General features: G+C 37.7%; 1 protein-coding gene across 2 annotated transcripts in view; it reads right to left on the reverse strand.

The window, feature by feature from the left end:
• Nucleotides 1-20,740, reverse strand: part of ITCH (itchy E3 ubiquitin protein ligase) — a 115,211-nt gene that overhangs the window by 91,943 nt on the left and 2,528 nt on the right. Inside the window, exon 2 of one of the 2 annotated variants that reach the window (XM_049868988.1) lies at nucleotides 19,025-19,101. The exons of the other annotated variant lie outside the window; for it this stretch is intronic. The gene's annotated coding sequence lies outside the window, so the exon portion shown is untranslated. The remainder of the gene's footprint in view (nucleotides 1-19,024; nucleotides 19,102-20,740) is intronic. 2 annotated transcript variants of the gene reach the window in all.

The following is a 20,740-nucleotide window of genomic DNA, read 5'->3' on the forward strand; positions in this document are numbered from 1 at the left end:
ATCGCATGATAATCTTTGAGTTATTTAACATCTCTAAATCCTAGTTTTTCCATCTCAAAAAAAAGTGGGGGGTAATACTACTTTTGCAGGGTTCTTAAAAAGATTAAATAATTATATATATGTGGAAAAAATGCTCTGTAAATGTTATTTATAATTTATAGTGTCTATATAAAAAAAATTTTTTTATATAAAACTGAGTATGTTCTTTTAAAAAATGTTTTAGGCTTTTGAAAATTGATAATATTAGAAATATTTCCTACAAGGATGAGAGCCATGGGGGAAAGTGGAATTAAATGAAAAACAGTAAAGATTAAAGTGCTACCTTTACTTAGCACTTACTGTCAGGTACTATGTAAGAAATGTACAAATGTAATGACAAACAAAATATCTTAAAACTATAAACATCGCCTTGAGTTTTTATACCAAATTTGGCTTCCATTAAAAAAATATTTTAAACATAAAACAATTCTGTTATCTTTTCAAGTCTGCAAAATAAAACAGAACGGTAATTTCTTCTAAGGTGAACTCTATAAAATCCACTGCATTTCATTCTCTGACTTACACATGAGCTAAAATTTAGCCCCATGTACAGTGACTAACTCACTCCCTTGGCCTGGTACGTAATTTTGATTTACCTTCCTTATTTATATTGTACCATTTCAGATGCTGTATAATTTATAATCTACTAAAGATTCTTTCATTTTAAATATAAACCATAAAGTCATCAGTAGTCAGCCAACATCTGAAGAAAATGAGATGTAACACAGAAGCCTTAACACTGATTGCACAGGACAGTCTTCTGAATCAAAGGGCTTGTTATAAAAGGTCACCATTACCGCGTTCTGCACAGTGGTCACCTCCTCCTCCTCCTCAATACCCAAAAGGTCACCATCACCATGTTCTGCACAGTGGTCACCTCCTCCTCCTCCTCAATACCCAAAAGCCTATTCGCTACACAACCATGACATCAAGACAAGTAAATTTAGAGGCAGGAAGAAAAGTCCAACATATGGGTGCTCGTTTTCTGCATGATAAAGTACTATTCTAGTTACTGGTCTATATCAAGTTATTGCTGGAAAAACATTTTTTAATAGTGTAGATAAAATTAACATTAATTATAAAGTCCAAAAGAAAATAAGAACCTTTAAATCTCTACAGAAATAGATTTTAAGAACCCATATTAACTTCATGCAGAAAAGGTTAATCAAAGTACAGGCTGCAAACATTTAAGAATAATAATTCTCTCCAGATAATTACACAACCAAAAAAAAAAAAATGGTAGAATTGTGACGGGTTCTGCAAACAACATGATGGTAATTTCCATAATTTATACTTGATGGCACAGGGTATACATATTATATTTACATAATTAAAATTCATTAAATATTTTAAATTCTTGAAAAGAATAAGTCACTGCTGTATAACAGCAAAAAAGAAAAAAGCTAGAAACAACCTAAGTATCAATTTGTAACCTGCTACATAAATCACGTATTCATGCCATAGAACAGAATACTATGTAGCCATTAAAACAAGTAACTGGACTGAAAGACACTTTTTTTTGAGTTGCAGAATACATACAGTGTGTTACTTTTGCAAACAAAAACAAAATATATATTTCTATAAGTAAAGATAGTATAAATAAACACAGAAAAAGTATATATCTTAAACTGGTAATTGTGGTTACTTTTGCAGAGAAGGGGTCTGGGCATAAAGAAGGTGGTAACGGGGAACTTTAGTTTTATAACTAGTTTGAATTTTTAAAAAATAAAACACGTATAATTGATTATTCATACAATTTTAAAACCAGGCAAGACAAATCAGAAAGAACAGAGGATCTATACTTTAAGCCTCATCTTCTCCCCCGAGCTCCAGACTCTTCAGTCTGAATGTTACGTATAACTGCCTGCATGATTACAATGACCAAATTGGAACTCTCCATACCTGGCACCTCACCCCAGCCTTAGCCACCCACCCAACTGCTCAAGTCAAAAATATAAGCATCATCACTGATTCTTCCTTCTTTCACACTCCTATCATCAACCAGTTCTAATAATTCTACCTGTAAAATATACCTTTAAAAATACATCTACTTTTCTTCACATCTAGTCCAAGCCACAAACATCCCTTCCCTACTGACAAATTACTGCAAGTCACTAAACTGGTCTGCCTGCCTCCACCCTTACACCCTCTTTCCTTCCTCTCCAGCCATCCAGGTAGCCAAAGCAGTCTTTTAAAAATGAAAGCAGATTATGTTTTCTCTGGTTTGAAACATCTAATAGCTTCCTATCTCACTTAGGGGAAAAAATTCAAATTCCTTACCCTGGCTTATGGAATTCCACTCATGACTGACTCTGACCTCACCTTGTATCATTCTTCCCTCATCACTGGTAACTCATTTCTTTTTTCAAACACACTACAGTCACACTAACTGTTCCCTCTTCCAGAAATGCTCTTCCCTCTATCTTTAAATAGCTAACGTCTTCTTGTACTTAGTTTGCAACTTACATATCACTTCCTCAGAGAGGTCTTCCAGGACTACCCATTCTAAAGTAGTCATCCAGTTATTTTCTATCACATCACTGAAAATTTTCTGGTTTCTGTGTTGACTATAAAGTCCACAAGAGTAAGGCCCTTGTCTATCATGTTAACCAGTATGTGGAATACTCTGTAGTTTTTTATTGTTGTTGTTTTTAATTTACTGATGTCCATAGTTTACATTAAGGTCTACTCTTTGTGTTGTACAGTTCTATGGGCTTTATATCATGTATTTGCCATTACAGTATCATTCAGAATAATTTCACCACCCTAAAAATCCCCTGTACTTCTATTCATCCCTCCACCTCCCCCTAAGCCCCTGACAAACATTTATCTTTTATAGCTCAGCCTTTTCCAGAATGTCAGATAGTTGGAATCATATAGTGTATAATCTTTTCAAACTGGGTTCTTTCATTTATCAATATGTATTTAAGTTCCTCCAATGTCTTTTTGTGGCTCGATAACTCATTTCTTTTTATCACTGAAAAATATATCATTGTGTGGATGTAGCGCAGTGTTTATCCAGTCATCTACTAAAGGGCATACTGCTTCTTCTTTTTTGTATTACGTAACACCAAGTCAGTTCCGACTCACAGTGACAGTGACCCCACGGACAACAGAACGAAACACCACCCAGTCCTGCGCCATCCTCACAATTGTTATGCTTAAGCCACTGCTGCAGCCACTGTGTCAATCCATCTTGTCGAAGGTCTTCCTCTTTTTCGCTGACCCTCTACTTTACCTACCGAGCATGATGTCTCTCTCCAGATAACACGTCTAAATTTCTTCTAGTTCTTGGCAATTACAAAGTTGCAATAAACATTCATGTGCAAGTTATTGCGTGAATATACGCTTTCGACTCAATTGGGTAAACACCTCAAAGTGTGGCTGCTGAATCACATCGATAAGCTTGTCGAGCTTTGTAAGAAACTGTCAAACTGTCTACCTAAGTGGCTAGACCATCTGCATTCCCAACAGGAATGAGAGTTCCTGTGGCTCTGCATCCTCATTAGTATTTGGTACTGTCAACTTTTTGAATTTTAGCCATTCTAATAGGTTTGTAAAGGAGCCCTGGTAGCGCAATGGTTAAGCACTCAGCTGCTAACTCAAAGGTCTGTGGTTGAACTCACCAGCGGCTTTGTGGGAGAAAAGACCTGGCAATCTGCTCCTGTAAACATTAGGGAACCCTATGGGGCAGTTCTACTCTGTCCTACAGGGTTGCTGAGTCGGAATCAACTGGACAACACACAAAAACAGGTTTGTAAGGAGCCCTGGTGGCACAATGGTTAAGCACTCAGCTGCTAGCCAAAAGGTTGGTGGTTTGGACCCACCCAGCAGCTCCAAAGGAGAAAGACCTGGCAATCTGCTTTCATACAGATTATAGTCTAGGAAAGCCACTGGGGCAGTTCCACTCTGTCATGTGGGGTCTGGCTGCTGAGTTGAAAATCGACCGGGCAGCACATAACAATAATGTAGAGGTATCTCATTGTTGTTTTTAATTTGCAATTCCCTTAAGATGTATGATGGTGAGCATTTTTTCATACACTTATTTGCCATCTATATCTTCTTTAGTGAGCTGTCAATTCAGATTTTTTGCACCACCCAAGGAGGCCACTCTACACACTACAGCTAATAATAACCTAGAAAATTGACCAGTATTTTAGACAAAGTGAAAGTAAAAATATTTTAAGTGAAAAAGGAAAAAAAAAGAATTATATTAAAAGCTAACTATTTGACTGAGGGCTGAGGACTATGGTCTCAGGGGACAATTATCTCAATTGGCATAACATAGTTAATAAAGAAAATGTTCTATATCCTACTTTGGTGATCAGCATTTGGGGTCTTAAAGCTCGTGAGCGGCCATCTAAGATACTTCATTGGTCCCACCCCGTATGGAGCAAGGGATAATGAACAAAACCAAAGATATAAGAGAAAGATTAGTCCAAACAACAAATGAACCACAACTACCACAGCCTCCACCAGTACCCTGCTACCACCACTGACAGGGATCACAATAGAGGGTCCGGACAGAGCTGGAGAAAAATGTAGAACAAAATTCTAATTCACAAAAAAGACCACGCTTACTGGTCTCACAGAAACTGGAGAAATCCTAAAAGTATCATCCCTGGACATCCTTTTAACTCAGCACTGAAGTCACTCCTGAGGCTCACCCTTCACCAAAGATTAGACAGGCCCATAGAACAAAAACAAGGCTAAATGGGCATACCAGCTCAGGAGCAGGGACGAGAAGGCAAGAAAGTACAGGAAAGCTGGTACAGGGAACCCAAGGTCAAGAAGGGGAGAGTGTTGACATGTTGTGAGGTTGGCAACCAATGTCACAAAACAGTATGCGTATTAATTGTTTAATGAGAAACTAATTTGCTCTGTAAACCTTCATCTAAAGTACAATTAAAAAAAAGAAAACTATTCAAGGGTAACTTAGGGTTGCTATGAGTGAGAATCAACTCAATAGTATTGGGTTTGGCTTTTTTTTTAATCCACACTTGTGAACATAAAACATATTTGTAACAAGGCAAAACAGAGCAAAAAAGCAGAGCTGATACCCTTCAAATCAGATGGATTTAAAACAGAAAAAGAACATACAGGGAGATTTGAATTCTTTGCTTGCAAGAAGTTTAGAACCTATGATAGCCAAATTCCAAGATGGTCCCTAATGATCTTCACCTCCTGGAATCCACACACTTATGTAATCCCCCCCAATATTGAATTGGGGCTGATCTATGTGACCAATGGAACATGACAGAAGTGACTTCCAAAGCAAGGGCACAAAAGGTAATACAATTTCTGCCTTGATCTCTGGAATTGCTTGCTTTATGGGAAGCCAGCCATCACACTATGAAGACACTCAAGTAGCTCTACGGAGAGACTGATGCAGAGGTGAACTGAGGCCTCATACCAAGAGCTAGCACCAACTTGCCAGCTGTGAGTGAGCCACAGTGGAAGTGGATGCTCCAGTCCCGGTCAAGACTTCAGAAGACTACAGTCCTGGCTGACAGTTAAAACTTTGAAAGAGATCTTGAGCCAGAACTACTCCCTAGTTCCTGACCCACAGAAACTATGAGAGATAATAAATCATTGTTATTTTAAGCCATTAAATTTTGGGATAATTTATTGAGCAGCAATAGAAAACCAACACAAAAGTCAAAGTATACTATTTGCCTAAATGCTAGAGGAAAAGAAAATCATACTGAGGTATCAACCTACCATGCTTAGGAGGAACAACCCCTACGTTTTTACAAATTACACCGGGTGTATAGTATGTATCTTTCTAGAACCCATTCTTCCTCTCTAGCACCTCCCTTCTACCTTATATCTCACCATCTTTTCCAATGTTCCTTTTATTTTATAATCTATCCCTTCTTTCATCTGCCTCACATATTCCTCCTTGACACTCAACCTGAAAGCCAATTTCAACTCTGCCTCCATGTTTCACCTTTAAAATTCATAAGATACAGAGGAGATGGATTCATCTGCAGTGTGAATGTCCTACTGAAAATAACTGACTTTTTACACGTGATTTTTCAAAAGCCTTCACAATCAAGTATAGTGATGTGCAATCTACAGCTTCATGCAGAAAACCATTGTGACCTGAATATATGAAGACATCAGTTTGAATCTAAGATTTAGTACAATATTAAAATAATCTATTACTGATTACTCTTTCAGTTACAAAATACTTAAAATAGGGTCAATTCTTTACACTTTTATTTAGTTTGAGTAATGTTTACTATCACGCTAGGGAAATGCGACAGAATGTCTAATATATAAAAAAGGTGCTAAAACATTACCAGAGGTAAAAACTAACCTTAAATCTTCCTGAAAGGCAGTGGAAAAATGTGGAAAGGGATAAACACACTTCACGAGATTATTTCAGTAACATTTTGCCCCATAAGCACCAAACAAGCAAATTATATTTCTAAGCTTATTTAAAAATATGCATCCTATTTACAGACAAATTATTAAACAGTAGGGAAATTATGAAAACTGCTTGGTTTATTTTCAGAAATAACCAAAAAAACCAAACCAAACCCACTGCCGTCAAGTCAATTCCGACTCATAGCGACCCTATAGGACAGAGTAGAACTGCACCATAGAGTTTCCAAGGAGCACCTGGCAGATTTGAACTGCTGACCTCTTGGTTAGCAGCCAGAAATAACATATCCAACATAATGTTATTTCTATAGACCACATCTATTTTGACTTAGAAAACCTTTAAATAATATATATATATAAAAAAAAAAAACTCAAACCCGTTGCCATCGAGTCGATTCCACCTCACAGCGATATGACAGGACAGAGCATAACTGCCCTATAGGGTTTCCAAGGCGCACCTGGTAGATTCAAACCGCCGACCTTTTTTGGTTAGCAGCTGAGCTCTTAACCACTGTGCCATGGAGGCTCCAATTTCATACAGGCCTATATTATTTTTCAAAAGGAATCACACAGACACACACACAATTCAGAACACAGACAAAGACAGTAAGGGGGAAAACCGCTTGATGAAACAAAGTACAGAGTTCAAAGAGCTAAAGAACACAGTGGTATTCAGAGAACTGAAACCTAATGAAGTCAAACTCTCAAAAAGCCTTACTAAAACACAAGAGTCATACATACTAATTGGAAACACTGAGTAGTTTCCCTTGGATAGGGCTACTCAGTCAAGTTTCCAAACCAGTATTCAAGTGAAAGAGATATGTATCAAAGGATTTTGTTTTGAAAAATTCTATATACCAGCCATTACTGTGAAGAATGGACTGTAGCCACATGCCAGTTGGAAATAGAACCTTGGAGTTGATAATGGTTCTTGTCTGGGTTGAAAACTAGATCCTGTTCCCTAGGGCCATAGTAGTACAGACCATCTAGAAGAAACAATTTTTAGATCCCATTCTCTAAAATGATAGTTAATGACAGCAAAGGAGCTGACCTTGGCATAAGGGTAACTAGGAAAATCAGCAAAGGGATGAAAGTTCTTTCAGGTGGGTTAAACCAAAAAAACCAAACCCAGTGCCACCGAGTCGATTCCGACTCATAGCGAGGTGGGGAGAAGTTGTAAATAACCATTTCCATAACTTTAATTTCTCGGCAAAAAAGAGAGAGAATAGACTAAACCCACACTAGATGGAGCAAAGTTGCTTTCCTATTTATTGGAGAAAGGTACCCTAAACAGGGAGGTAGGTTATGACCATTTCCATTCCCCCATCTAACAATGACATCTTGGCTCTCAACACTGAAAGCTCTTTTTCCATTTTCCCACCAAATATATCAGTGTGTGCTACCAAAGTGAATTCTAATGAACATGCATTAAAAGATGATTATCTTATTCAAAGAGGAAAACAGGAAGCTACAACTTTCAAGGTTTAACAGTATAAAGACAGAGTTTAAGAAAATCGGCAGCAAGACCTAACTTAAAGCATTTATCTGCTGGACTAAACTAGGTACCTAGTATTCCTAGAGGCAATTTCTTTCCATTCCCCCAATCTATTTTCTGACAAACATTTTAATATTTATTATTATAAGTTACCTCCTGTTTGGCTTTGACTGACTATTTATTGAGAGAGTTTGAAGGATTTAACATGTCACAATAAATACACCCACTCCTCACTTATCAACTACCTCATCATTTGACATTTTGCATTTACAACAATAGCAAAAATTCCACTATCCGACTATCTTGCGCATTATCGATGTACGTCTGGCAGTAAGAAACACCAAGGTGCAAGGTGAGAGTAACGCTGGCTGTGATGCTTAAGGTTATGTTTCCACTTGGCTGGATCATGATTATCAGTGTTTTGGCGGTTACGTAATGATGTATTTTGACAGTCACATAATGATGTAATCTGGCAGTTATGTAATGATCTGATGAGGTGGATCTCCATTTTTGCATAATGCCAATTTTCACATAATGACCTGGTCTTTGGAACCCAACCATGTCAATAAGTGAGGAATGGGTGTATACTGTTTTGGGAATACATATATTGCTCTTTTGCAAACAATGCTTGTGTGAAATGATATAACCTAATTACACAAAAAGTTGAATTAGCTGGCTACCAAGAAATTAATGTTTCTGACCATCTCTTAATACCCCGTGAATTCCCTTCAAAATACAAGACCTGATAACTCACCATCACCCATCCTTCCAACAAATCTCAGATCACCTCTAAACATTAAGAATTATCAAGTAAATCAGAAGTCAACACTAATGAGTTATTGAGTAACACAGACGTACAATTTATAAACAAAATTCAAACATTTTTCTTAAAAGGAGCTCATAAAGCATCATTAGTCAGGTTGTATTAAAAACCCAGAAGAAAATGGCAGAGAGAGAATCAGCTATGACCAAGAGCCTAAATACTGAAAAGAAAATAAATTACTACTTACTCAGGAAACAAACAGGATCATAAAAGCAGAGGCAATTCTATGTTCAAATTTACATCTGTAGGCTTTCCCAAAATTAACTCCTCTGCTTTGAATCCAAGAAGGAACTGCATAAAAATATTATGGCAAACAAAGCAAAATGCCAGCACATCTTGTTTATTCTTATAGGTAAACAAAAAGACATCAAGAAAAGTTAAATACATTTCCCAACTCGGCAAAGATTTCCTGAATATGACACCAAAAACACAGTCGATTGAAAAAAAAAAGGTTAAACTGAGCCTCATAAAAATGAGAAACTTCTACTTTTCAAGAGACACCATTCGGAAAATTAAAAGAATGCTGAGCTGGCAAATGTTGTCTTATATATATATTTTTATAAGAATTAAAAAAAAAAGAGAAAAAGATAAGCAACAGACTGTAAAATGCATTTCCAATAAAAGGCTTTTACCCAGAATTTACAAAGAATTCTTACAACTCAATAATAAGACAAGCAATTCAATCTGAAGGTCAAAATAAAAGACTTGGCCAAAAACTTGTGATCTCTCTAGCTTTATTATTCAATGTTAATTCCATGATTTAAAACTATGGTTCCATAAAAGAGCCAAAAAAAAAAAAAAAAAAAGGATAAAACAAACAAAGCAAAAATACTTACGTCACTGCCATACTTGAACCTGTTTGGTTTGGTCCTTTTCAAAATTACTAAAATATATACTAAGACTAGGATCACTCCCAACCCCTTCTCCTGAAAGGGGGGGAAAAATTCTGACAAGTAGCCAAGTCTCAGAATAAGAAATTCCAAATCATCATACGATGAATAGGTAAGAAATAAATCACTGAAATTATTAAAATAGATTTTTTTTCCATTCAGAGTCACTGAAAACGAAAAATCTGTTTGGATACCTTTAGGCAGACTTGTATTTTCCTAGGCAAACAGAGACAGCAGGACCTCTAGGAGAAGAATCAATTTCTTTTAATAAGATCCTCCTCTCCAATGAAATTTAAATGACACAGGGACTTATTTGCCTAAAAGCTTAACCCTTTATAAATGTATATCCAACCACATAAATAGTTAAACGGGAAAAACAGAGAAATCCAAAACTAGAGAAAAATAGTACAGTTCCTGTTTCCATCCAACTTTCACCTACTACTTTTAACCTATCATCATCAAACATTTAACGAAGGACTATAAATTGGAGAGAATAGTTCTAAGCATTACTGTGAACAACAGGAAAGAAGGAAGAATACTAGTAGACTCAGAAACAGAAAAGATACTGGGCAGCAGCATACAAAATAAGTTATTAGAGAACATATCATGTTTGTGAATAGGAAAACTTAACACTGTGAAAATGTCAATAAGACCCAAAATGATCTACAGATGTAATCTCAATCCACATTCCATCAACATTCTTTAAAAAAATGGGAAAACTAATTACCAACTTTATATGGAAAGAAAAAAGACCCCGGATAAGCACTACTGAAGAACAAATCACAATTTCCGATTTCAGAAGCTACTATACAGCCACAGTAGTGAAAACACACAGACCGATGGAACAGAATTGGGAACCCAGAAGTAAATCCATCCACCTATGGGCAGCTGATCTTTGACAAAGCAACAAAATCCATTAAATGAGGAAGAGATAGTCTAACAAATGGTGCTGACAAAACTGGATATCATTTGCAGAAAAATGAAACAGAATCCATACCTCACACCACACAAAAACTAATAAAAGATGGACCAAAGACCTAAATATAAAACCTAAAACTATAAACATTATGGAAGAAAAAACAGGGGCAAACCTAGGGACCCTAATTTATGGAATAAACAGACTATCAAACATAAATAAAAATGCATAAACGGCAGAAGATAACCTAGACTGGGAACTCCTAAAAATTAAACACTTATGCACATCAAAAGACTTCTCCAAAAGAGTAGAAGTCTAGAGGCTAGGCAAATATTTTTGGCAATGACACATCTGACAGGAGACTAATCTCTAAAATTTATAGAAAACGCCAACACCTCAACAACAGAAAGACAAATAACCCAATTAAAAAATGGCCAGAACACATGAACAGGCACTTCACCAAAGAAGACATTCAGGCAGCTAGCAGACACATGAGGAAATGTTCAGATCATCAGCCATTATAAAAATGCAAATCAAAACTATGATCACTTATCATTTCACCCTGACATTACTGGCACCAATCAAAAAAACAGAAAATAACAAATGTTGGAGAGGTTGTAGGAGATTGGAACACTTATACACTGCTCATGGGAATATAAACCAATACAACCATTATGGAAAATGATATGGCACCTCCTTAAAAAGCTGGAAACAGAAATACCATACAATCGATCCATCAATCCCACTACTATGAATATATCCTAGGGAATTAAGAGCTGTCACACGGATAGACATATGCACATCCATGTTCACTGTAGCATTATTCACAATAGCAAAAAGATGGAAACAATCTAAATGCCCACCAACAGATGAATGGATAACTATGGCACATACACATAATGGAATACTACACAATGATAAAGAACAATGATGAATCCACGAAACATCTCACACCCTGGATCAATCTGGAAGGCATTATACTGAGTGAAATAAGTCAATCACAAAAGGACAGATATTGTATGAGACCACTATTACAAAAACCCAAGAAAAGGTTTACACACAAAAGAAAACAATCCTTGATGGTTAGAAGAACTGGAGAGGTAGGGAGGGCAAATCACTAACTAGATAGAAGACAAGTGATAACTCTGATGAAGAGAAAGACAACACATACTATACAGGAAGTCAGCACAACTTCACCAATGCAAAGTCAGAGAAGCTTCCTACACACATCCAAACACCTTAAGGGACAGAGTTACTGGGGTTGAGGGCTGGGGACCATGCTCATAGTTCATAGAGAAAATACTCTACATCCTACTTTGGTGAGTAGCGTTTGGGGTCTTAAAAGCTTGCGAGCGGCTATCTAAGATACATCTATTGGTCCCATCCCATTGGGGCAAAGGAGGATGAAGAAAACCGAAGACACAAGGAAAATATTAAGTCCAAAGGACTAACGAACCACATGAACCACAGCTTCTACCAGCCTGAGCCCAGAAGAACTACATCGTGCTCGGTTACCACCACCGATAACTCTGACAGGGATCACAATAGAGGGTCCCAGACAAAAGGGGAGGAAAATATAGAAAAAATTCAAATTCACACACACACACAAAAGACCAGACTTACTGGTCTGACAGAGACTGGAGGAATCCCAAGTCTATGGCCCCCAGACATGGTGCTAATTCAAAACTAAAGCCACTCCCAAGGTCCATCTTTTAGCCAAAGATCAGACAGGCCTATTTAACGAACAATAACACACATGAGGAACTTGCTTCTTAGTTCAATTAAGTATACAAGACCAAATGGGCAAGACCTGCCCAAAAGCAAATATGAGAAGACAGGAAAACTGGACGAATGGTCACGGGGAACCTGGGTGTAAAGGGAAAGCGGGAGAGTGCTGATAAAATATAGGGATTGCAAGCAATATCACAACATATGTATAAATGTTAGAATGAAAAACTAATTTGTACTGTAAACTTCCACCGAAAACACAATTAAAAAAAAAATAGTATAAACCCCAAGGCAAAGACAAAGGAAGAGGAGTTGACAGTAGATAAATGTAAGCAACATTTTGGACAATGAAAAGCAACAGCAGCTAGGTTCTCTCCATTTCAATATATACAGAATATAGTTTTTAATTAAGGCCTCGAAAAAATTAAGAACAGAAGAGATAATCTGGGATTGCTGTTTGACTATTAACTTTCCACAGAAGCAAATGCAGCTAATACCTCTCCTATGTTACTTTCCTTCCCACTTCCAAAGCAGGTCTATAATTAAATAAATCAGCTGAAAATGTCTTTTAATTTCCAGAATAAATGAACTTCAAAAACTAGGTTAGTCCATCCTTCAAAAATAAAACAAAACAAATCCCTTCCCTATTAGATAAGATTTAGATTTAGCTCAATTTGACCCTATTGTTGTATGATGGTGGCAAATTTGTGTAGAGTCATTACTCGGTATCCACAGGGGACTGGTTCCAGGACCCCGCATCCCCCCGCAGATACCAAAATCCGAGGATGCTCAAGTCCCTTATATAAAATGGTGTAGTATTTACATATAACCTTTGCACATCCTCCCATATACTTTATTTTTTTTGTTGTACTTTACATGAAGGTTTACAGAACAAACTAGCTTCTCATTAAACAACTGGTACGTATATTGTTCTATGACATTGGTTAACAACCTCACAACAAGTCAATACTCTCCCTTCTCATGCTTGGGTTCCCTGTTACCAGCTTTCCTGTCCCCTTCTTCCTTCTAGTCCTTTCCCCTGAGCTAGTGTGCCCCTTTAGGCTCATTCTATTTTATAGGCCTGTCTAATTTTTAGATGAAGGGTGAACTTCAGGAACAACTCCATTACTCACTAAAAGGGTGTCTGGGGGCCATACTCTCAGGGTTTCCCCAATTTCTGCCAGGCCAGAAAGTCTGGTCTTTTTTGTGAGTTAGAATTTCATTCTACGTTATTCTCCAGCTCTGTCCGGGACCCTCTCCTGTGATCCCTGTCAGAGCAGTCAGTGGTGGTAGCTGGACACCATCTAGTTGTACTGGACTCAGTCTAGTGGAGGCTGCGGGAGTTGTGGTCCATTAGTCCTTTGGACTACTCTTTCCCTTGTGTCTTTAGTTCCTCCAATAAACTTTAAATCATCTCTAAATTACTTGTTAACACCTAATACAATGTAAATGTTACATAAATAGCTATTTTATCACAATTGAAGACTTGCTCTAGAAGGTAGCCTTTCTCTTCTATGAGGTTCTTGAGCTCTTCTGGGAACACTGCTTCACCAGCCAATACCGATTCTCCCATATCTTTAAGTTCTTGAGGCTGTGACACCAGCAAGCCATCCCTTACTAGCCTAAAAACTCCTTCCTCTCGCTCTTCTCAACTCCCTCACGATTAGCCTTTGAGGGATTGCTCTGACCATTTAATTGGTTTTTTAGGAGCCATTTTTTCACAGCTACAAAGGGTGCACACAACACAAGTAGCAAACGAATAAAGGAGACTCGAGGCGAACAATGCTCACGAACGAGTGCTGCTTAGAGACTGAGGATCTGTGAAATGGTGGGAGGCTACAGCAGGGTATGCCTACACATTACTTCCCTCACATGGATTCAGCACAGTGCTCAATGTGCAGCAAATTCAAGTTTTGCTTTTTGGAATTTTTTTTTTTTTTTTTTAATTTTTCTGAACATGCTTGGTTGAAACCACAGATGTGGAAACTGCAGATACAGAGGGCTGACTGTACTTTTTAGAGGCTCAGTTCATGAATGAGGAAAATGTCGCTATATTTCACGTATAATATAAGCATTAAGAATATCTAACGCACTATTGAGCTTACTTGCTAAAAAAGACTAAGAATGTTTTGCATTTTAGACAAGAACAGGAATAACTTCCCTATGTATGTCAACAATATTTTCATGACAAAGCATAAAACAGAACAAAAAGCCTGGTGAAAATAAAATCCTAAAAATCATTCTCTCAGTTTATACATAATAAACACATTCTACCTTCCTACAACATTTTCAATTTCTTTAAACATTCTGAAATCATGAATTATCATGTCAGTTTCTGCAGCAAACATCTACATCTTTTCTAGGAGCAAACAGTTGTCAGTGTTTCAAACCCTGGTAAACACAAACATTCCATGTATAAACTAAAGTCAAATGAAACTTATCAGAGGTTAAGATCATCAAAAATCTGAAACTGGAAACATGATAAGCAGTTGAACTACTTTGGTGCTTCCTTTTCTTTCTGTTGAACTATTGTTGTACGTCATTGAGTCAATTTTGACCCACACCGACTCAACGTGACAGAGTAGAGCACAGGATTTTCTTGGCTATGATCTTCATGGAAGCAGATCACCAAGTCTTTCTCCCACAGAGCCACTGGGTGGGTCTGAACTGTCAACCTTTAGGGTTAGCAGCCAAGCTGGAAAATCATAAGACTGTACGTAATCCATCATTAAGGATGTTACTGGGGCTGAGAGAGTAATGAAGATCCACAAGATGAAATGCAATAGATAGCCTGTACACACAGTATTATCCATACCTCAGTTTTTCCAAGAGTGAATGGGGGAACAAGCTTTCAAAATTGGCCCTCTCTCTCTACTGTGAAGTCTCACTGTCACAGGGTGACCCAGTCTCTTTATACAAGTTTTTGTCCCTTTCTTTCCATTCCCATTATCACCTTCCTAGCCTGATTCTAGATCCTCTCAACTCTAGAAAATATTGTAGATCTTGATACTGCCAAACAAATCTTCATAAAATACCATCTTTGTCCTGTCAATTAATATGGTTCCAGACTGTCCTGAAGTAAGAAGAAATCAAAAAGCCAAACTCATTGCAGTCGAGTAGATTTCAACTCATAAGGACCCTACAGACACAGCAGAACTGCCCCACAGGGTTTCCAAGGAGCAGCTGGTGGATTTGAACTACAGACCTCTTGGTTAGCAGCTGCAGTTCTTCACCACTGTGCCACCAGGGCTCCAAAGTAAGACGACTGACATCTTTTCCAAGCTTTCTTCTATTACTAGGCCTTTACAAACCTTTTGAACTAAACTCCAAGTAACCTATTCACTGTACTACCACCACCTCAAGTCCCTTCCTGCCTCTGTACCTTCACTCATCCTGAGTCCCAGTCTTAAATTTTCTCTCTCCCTTAATAATTATTCTTCATACTCTTCTTTCAGCACTGACTGCTTCGAGGTATTGCTTTAACTGTATTAAATTTTAATGTGGAAAAGGACTACCTTACCAGAGGGCAGGGAACATAGGTTATACAGAGGAAGTCAAGTCCAAGCCCAGACTAGATGCTGCAAAGCAGCAGCCCATAAGACAAATTCTGTCCACAGGGACGATCTGTTCATCTGCAGTGTTTATATATGAATTCTTAAGTCTCAAACATTGAAAAATAAAGATTTCTCACAAAATCTGGATTTCCAGCTTCTCTGTAGAAAAAAGTTTAAGATACTCAGGCAACACTTGTCCTACATTCCCCTAGATCAATAGTGAACCAATGGTCAAAATGGTGAATTTCATGTTATGTGCATTAACCTCAAAAAACAGAAAAAGAAAAAGCGAGCAAAAACTGCTTAACAGCTACCCCTGCAGAAGGGACATGAAATCATTGATTTACTTAAGTCCCAATCTGATCTATCATTACTGATTGAAAGGGCTCACCTAGCCCTCCAGGCATCTGAATTTGCAATGCTCACTCTAGATAAGCTTACTGGATGAATTAATGAATTGAGAGGATAATTTTAAGAAAGACAAGATTGATTGTAATGATGATAATGACAGTAATGGCAACTAACATTTAAGGCTTATTGTGAGCTTGGTATTGTTCTAAGCAGAAATACATTATCTCATTCAATCCAGTGGATATTTACATAAATTATTATTCCTAATTTACAGATGAAGAAACTAAGGCAAAAAGAAGTTAAGCAATTTGGCCAAGGTCATTCTGGCAAAATTTGGTAAAGCCAAAATTCATGATCAGACAATCTATACATTCTTAAACCCTACAATATGATTCCTTCAGACTAACATCCTTTCCTTTGTGATCAACTTTAGAGCCCACTCTTTCTTTGCACGGACTACTAAAAAGCAAACCAAAGCTCCCTTAAATGCAGATGGCATTTCTGGTGTTTTTCTTGTCTTGAAAAGAAACTGACTGACAGAGGAAAGGTTGCAGAGCCCAATGAAACGTTATCTATTTTCTCAGAAAGCAAGACATATTTCTGGAGTGAGATAAATTTGATATGAATTCTTAGTTTAAGACCATAAAGTGATGATACAGCATGAAAATTCTTCTTTTCTGGTACAGAAAGATCTATCTGTTATGGTAAACAGTCCCCAGACATGGGGGAAAAAAAAAATCACAAGCTTCTTGTGGTCAGGGACTGCTTCTTTGCACAAGTCCCTCCAATGTTTAACACAGAGCCTTGCACAGAGGAGGCACTGAGCATGTATTTATTTTAAAGGAACCAAGAAATCCAAAGTTAGTAACTTACAACACAATGCAATCCTTATTACAGCACTTACCATCTTACTTTTTATGATAATGACTAACCAACAAATTTGTTTTCCTAACAAAAAACACAAAATTCTTGAGGCAAGGGTTTTTAACACAACAGGGGCTTAATAAATGTTTGTTGAATATTACAAAATTAGCGAGCCAACACATGAAGCACAATGACTGAACTAGAAGGAACCTGACAGATCATATTCAATACATTCATTAGACAAGTGAGGAAAGTGAGGCCCAGAGAGATTTACTAAATGAACTGCCCATGGTGAAATGGACATGAAAAGAGAGAATGGAGGGAGGGAGCCAGCTGTCTGATTAGGGGGAGAGTAACTGGGAGTATGTAGCAAGGTGTATATAAGTTTTAGTGTGAGAGACTGAAAACTTGATTTGTAGACTTTCACTTAAAGCACAATAAAAATTATTTAAAAAAAAAAAATGAACTGCCCATGATCTACATAACAAACAATACCATGCCTAGAACCAAGATCTCCTGAATTTTGACCCAGTTATCCTTCCACAACGAACTGCTTTGTACGCTAAGGATGAAATGGCTACTTTGAGAAATAGTTTAAAGATAATTGGTATGGAGAATTATCTTTCCCAGAACCTAACTTTTTTTAACTTATTGTATCACCACCAAAGAAATAAAAGCTGCCTTGTTCCTGTACTGCAGATAACACCGCCTTCTTTCTGCCTTCTTTTTATGTTCTCCTTATTTTTCATTTTCATGTCTTCATCAACTTCCGAGGCCTCCTGTTCTCACCATTTATCGTTTACCTACTTTCTTTCTTTCTTCCTTTCCTTGTATCTCTCACAAACACCCCACCATCTCTTTCGTTTCTCTCCATAATTATCAAAAAAAGCTTAAACCCACATTTCATTATAGCATTGGCCTGGGACACCATAATGAGCAAATCACAGCCTTGATCTCTAAGCATTTATATGGCAATTAGTTAACAAATACATAAACACAAAAGGGTCACAGAGATGAATGAATAATAAACTGATGTTCACAGTGGAGATAAGTACCTAAGTATGGACTGGACATTTATGTGAAGGGAGGTGGTAATGACAATGACAACTAATATTTCAAGGTTACGGTTAGACAAGTGAATGAGATCACTCTCTTCCTATTCAGCTTTCTCACCTACCGATTCACCTACTCTAATTCACTCATTCCCTAGTCTCTCTGTTCGATTTTCTCCATGCTGTACTTTGTTTTTTGGTTTTGGCTTATCCAATACTCTTCCTTTTCTCTCTCCCGACCTTTTAAAGTGAGTCTGTCCTGTCCTCATGTTTTCCTTTTCATTATTATTGCCAACTTCTCCCACCCTGTGGATCTAGATAATACCTGAAGTTGTGAATTCATTTTCTTTTCCAAAGATTTAGTATGTTTTATTATATCTGATCCTCACAACAATGCCAGGGAGGCAACAAGAATCAATATATCTATTTACAGATATATAAACTGAGGTCCAGCAAGGCTAAATGACTTGCCAAAAGCTACGCAGCTTATAAGTGGCAGAATCAAATCAGAACCCAGGACTTTCCTTTAAGGCCTCTATTCTTTTCCACTGCAACGTGTTGCCTTCTTTTTAATTCCTTCACTTCTTAACCATACATACGTACATGTCTGGACAAGTATACATAAAGGTAAATACTTATAAAACAGCACAAGTAGAAAAAGTATGTGTGTATACCTAAGGGAGCCAGAAAAAGGGAAAAGTCAGGAAACTTAATTAAGAGCACAGTGTGGCCCACAGGCTAATCCTTGCAGTCGAGGGTGTGGGTTTCAGATCCAACTGGAAACTGCCTATGTCTTCAACCGAATGATGCAGCCAGCATCAACATTGCTCTCTCCCCATACCTCCCCACAAGTTATGTGGCCAGGACTTGCTCTCTGCACCATTTCTGCCCCCAAATCTCTCTCACAAAAACGACACCGTACCTGAAGTTCCCACTGTTGGAGTCACTTCTTTGGGTTAAGGCGTTGTCTCCAGAAGGCCACTGTTACATGCATGTTACCTGAGAGGGGAAGGAGGGTGCGTTAACACATTGCTCCTACAGTTAAACACATCAGATTAGAGATGACCTTGGGAATCTGACAGCACAAGGTCTTTAAAAGCAAGTTCGATGCGATAAATAATTTTTGATGGGGGAGGCAGGCAGGAGGGGGGATGAGTGAGGAGTAAACAAGTCATAGCACGGAGGATGCCCACCTGAGTATGGTGGACACATGGAAAAATGAGGATGGCCATATAAACACACACTCTGCCTACTGGGGTCACCGTAAGGACAGCCCCCAGAAATCTGGAGGCTCCTGGGGTTAGGAAAAGAAAAAATATCCCAAGGATCTGGGTACAGTCAGCTCTGAAGAGAAGCAAAAGAGCTGGGCTGGCAGCAGTTTTCCAAGGATGAAGCACCGCAAGACTGGACATAGACGGAGGCAGGAACAGCTTCCGGTTAACTGCCTCTAGTTCTAAGGCTAGTTTCCAACCCAACATTTTTAGCTGAGGACCGACCTCCCAACCAGAGAATGCTGCAATTCAATTCTGTGAACCCCCTCACTAATTTATATTGACTCAAAGCCAGTATCATCTACAGCTACAAAAATCAACATGCCTTTACTGAGCGCTTAATATCAGCCCAGAATTTGACTAGGTGCTATACATACATAGAAAAATAACTATATACTTTTGTCTTAATTCATATAAATGAAATCAAACCCCAAACTCCACACCCCAAGACTGAGAGAGAGGTGAGGAACAAGGAAGCAGAAAAGACAGGTGATTTATTCCTGTCAGTACTAACATAAATTTCTTGAATGAATACAACAACCCACTTCTAAGCCAAAGTTCCTTGTTAAACTCTTGTCTAAGCAGTGAAGAAACACATTCTAGAAAAAAAAAAGTTTATATATACACACACATACGTATATACCTTAGTACACCGGAAGAATAACAGACTGGGAGTTAGAAAACCTGGGTTAAAGTTCTAGCTCTGACTCTTAACTAGTTTTAGGTTAATTATTTAACCTCTTTAGTTCTCTTTTTGCTAAGAAGTTGGACTAGCCCAAGGATAGCATATACCCAGCATTCGTATCACCCATAGATAACTGAATCCACAGGACGCATCACTAATCAATCCCCAGAGAACCGACAAGATTAGAATTCTCAACACAGTGCTTCTGGCAGCTATTTCCAATCAGAGTTGGCCTATAAGCCAAAATATATTTGTCACTGTGAACTAGATGATCTCTAAAATTTCTTCCAACTCTAAAATTCAAATACTAAGTTTCTGTAGAGTGGGAAAACATCTCTTTCAACAAGCTTAGATCAATATTGTTGACGGTCATAAATATAAGTCTAAAATTCCAAGTCCTCCTCCAAATTGCACCTGACCTGGTTCTTTCTAATTTCACAAAGACACTAACGAACAATTCAGTCTAATACTATTAACGTATGTAACCTGACAATATTATTCAGACTTATTAATAAGTTCTTTTGACAGAAAACGTGTCCTTTCTCCAGACCTAGAAAAGCCTCATCTAAAAATACAGCAACAATATTGCACTAGTAAAGTGTTAAATTCAATCCTTTGATTATCCCCACAACCTCTCTCCAAAGTTAGTCCTTGTTATCTTTCATTTACTAGCAGAAAAGTT

The sequence above is a fragment of the Elephas maximus genome, chromosome 25 (genome assembly GCF_024166365.1).
Source record: "Elephas maximus indicus isolate mEleMax1 chromosome 25, mEleMax1 primary haplotype, whole genome shotgun sequence".
Lineage (NCBI taxonomy): Eukaryota > Metazoa > Chordata > Mammalia > Proboscidea > Elephantidae > Elephas > Elephas maximus.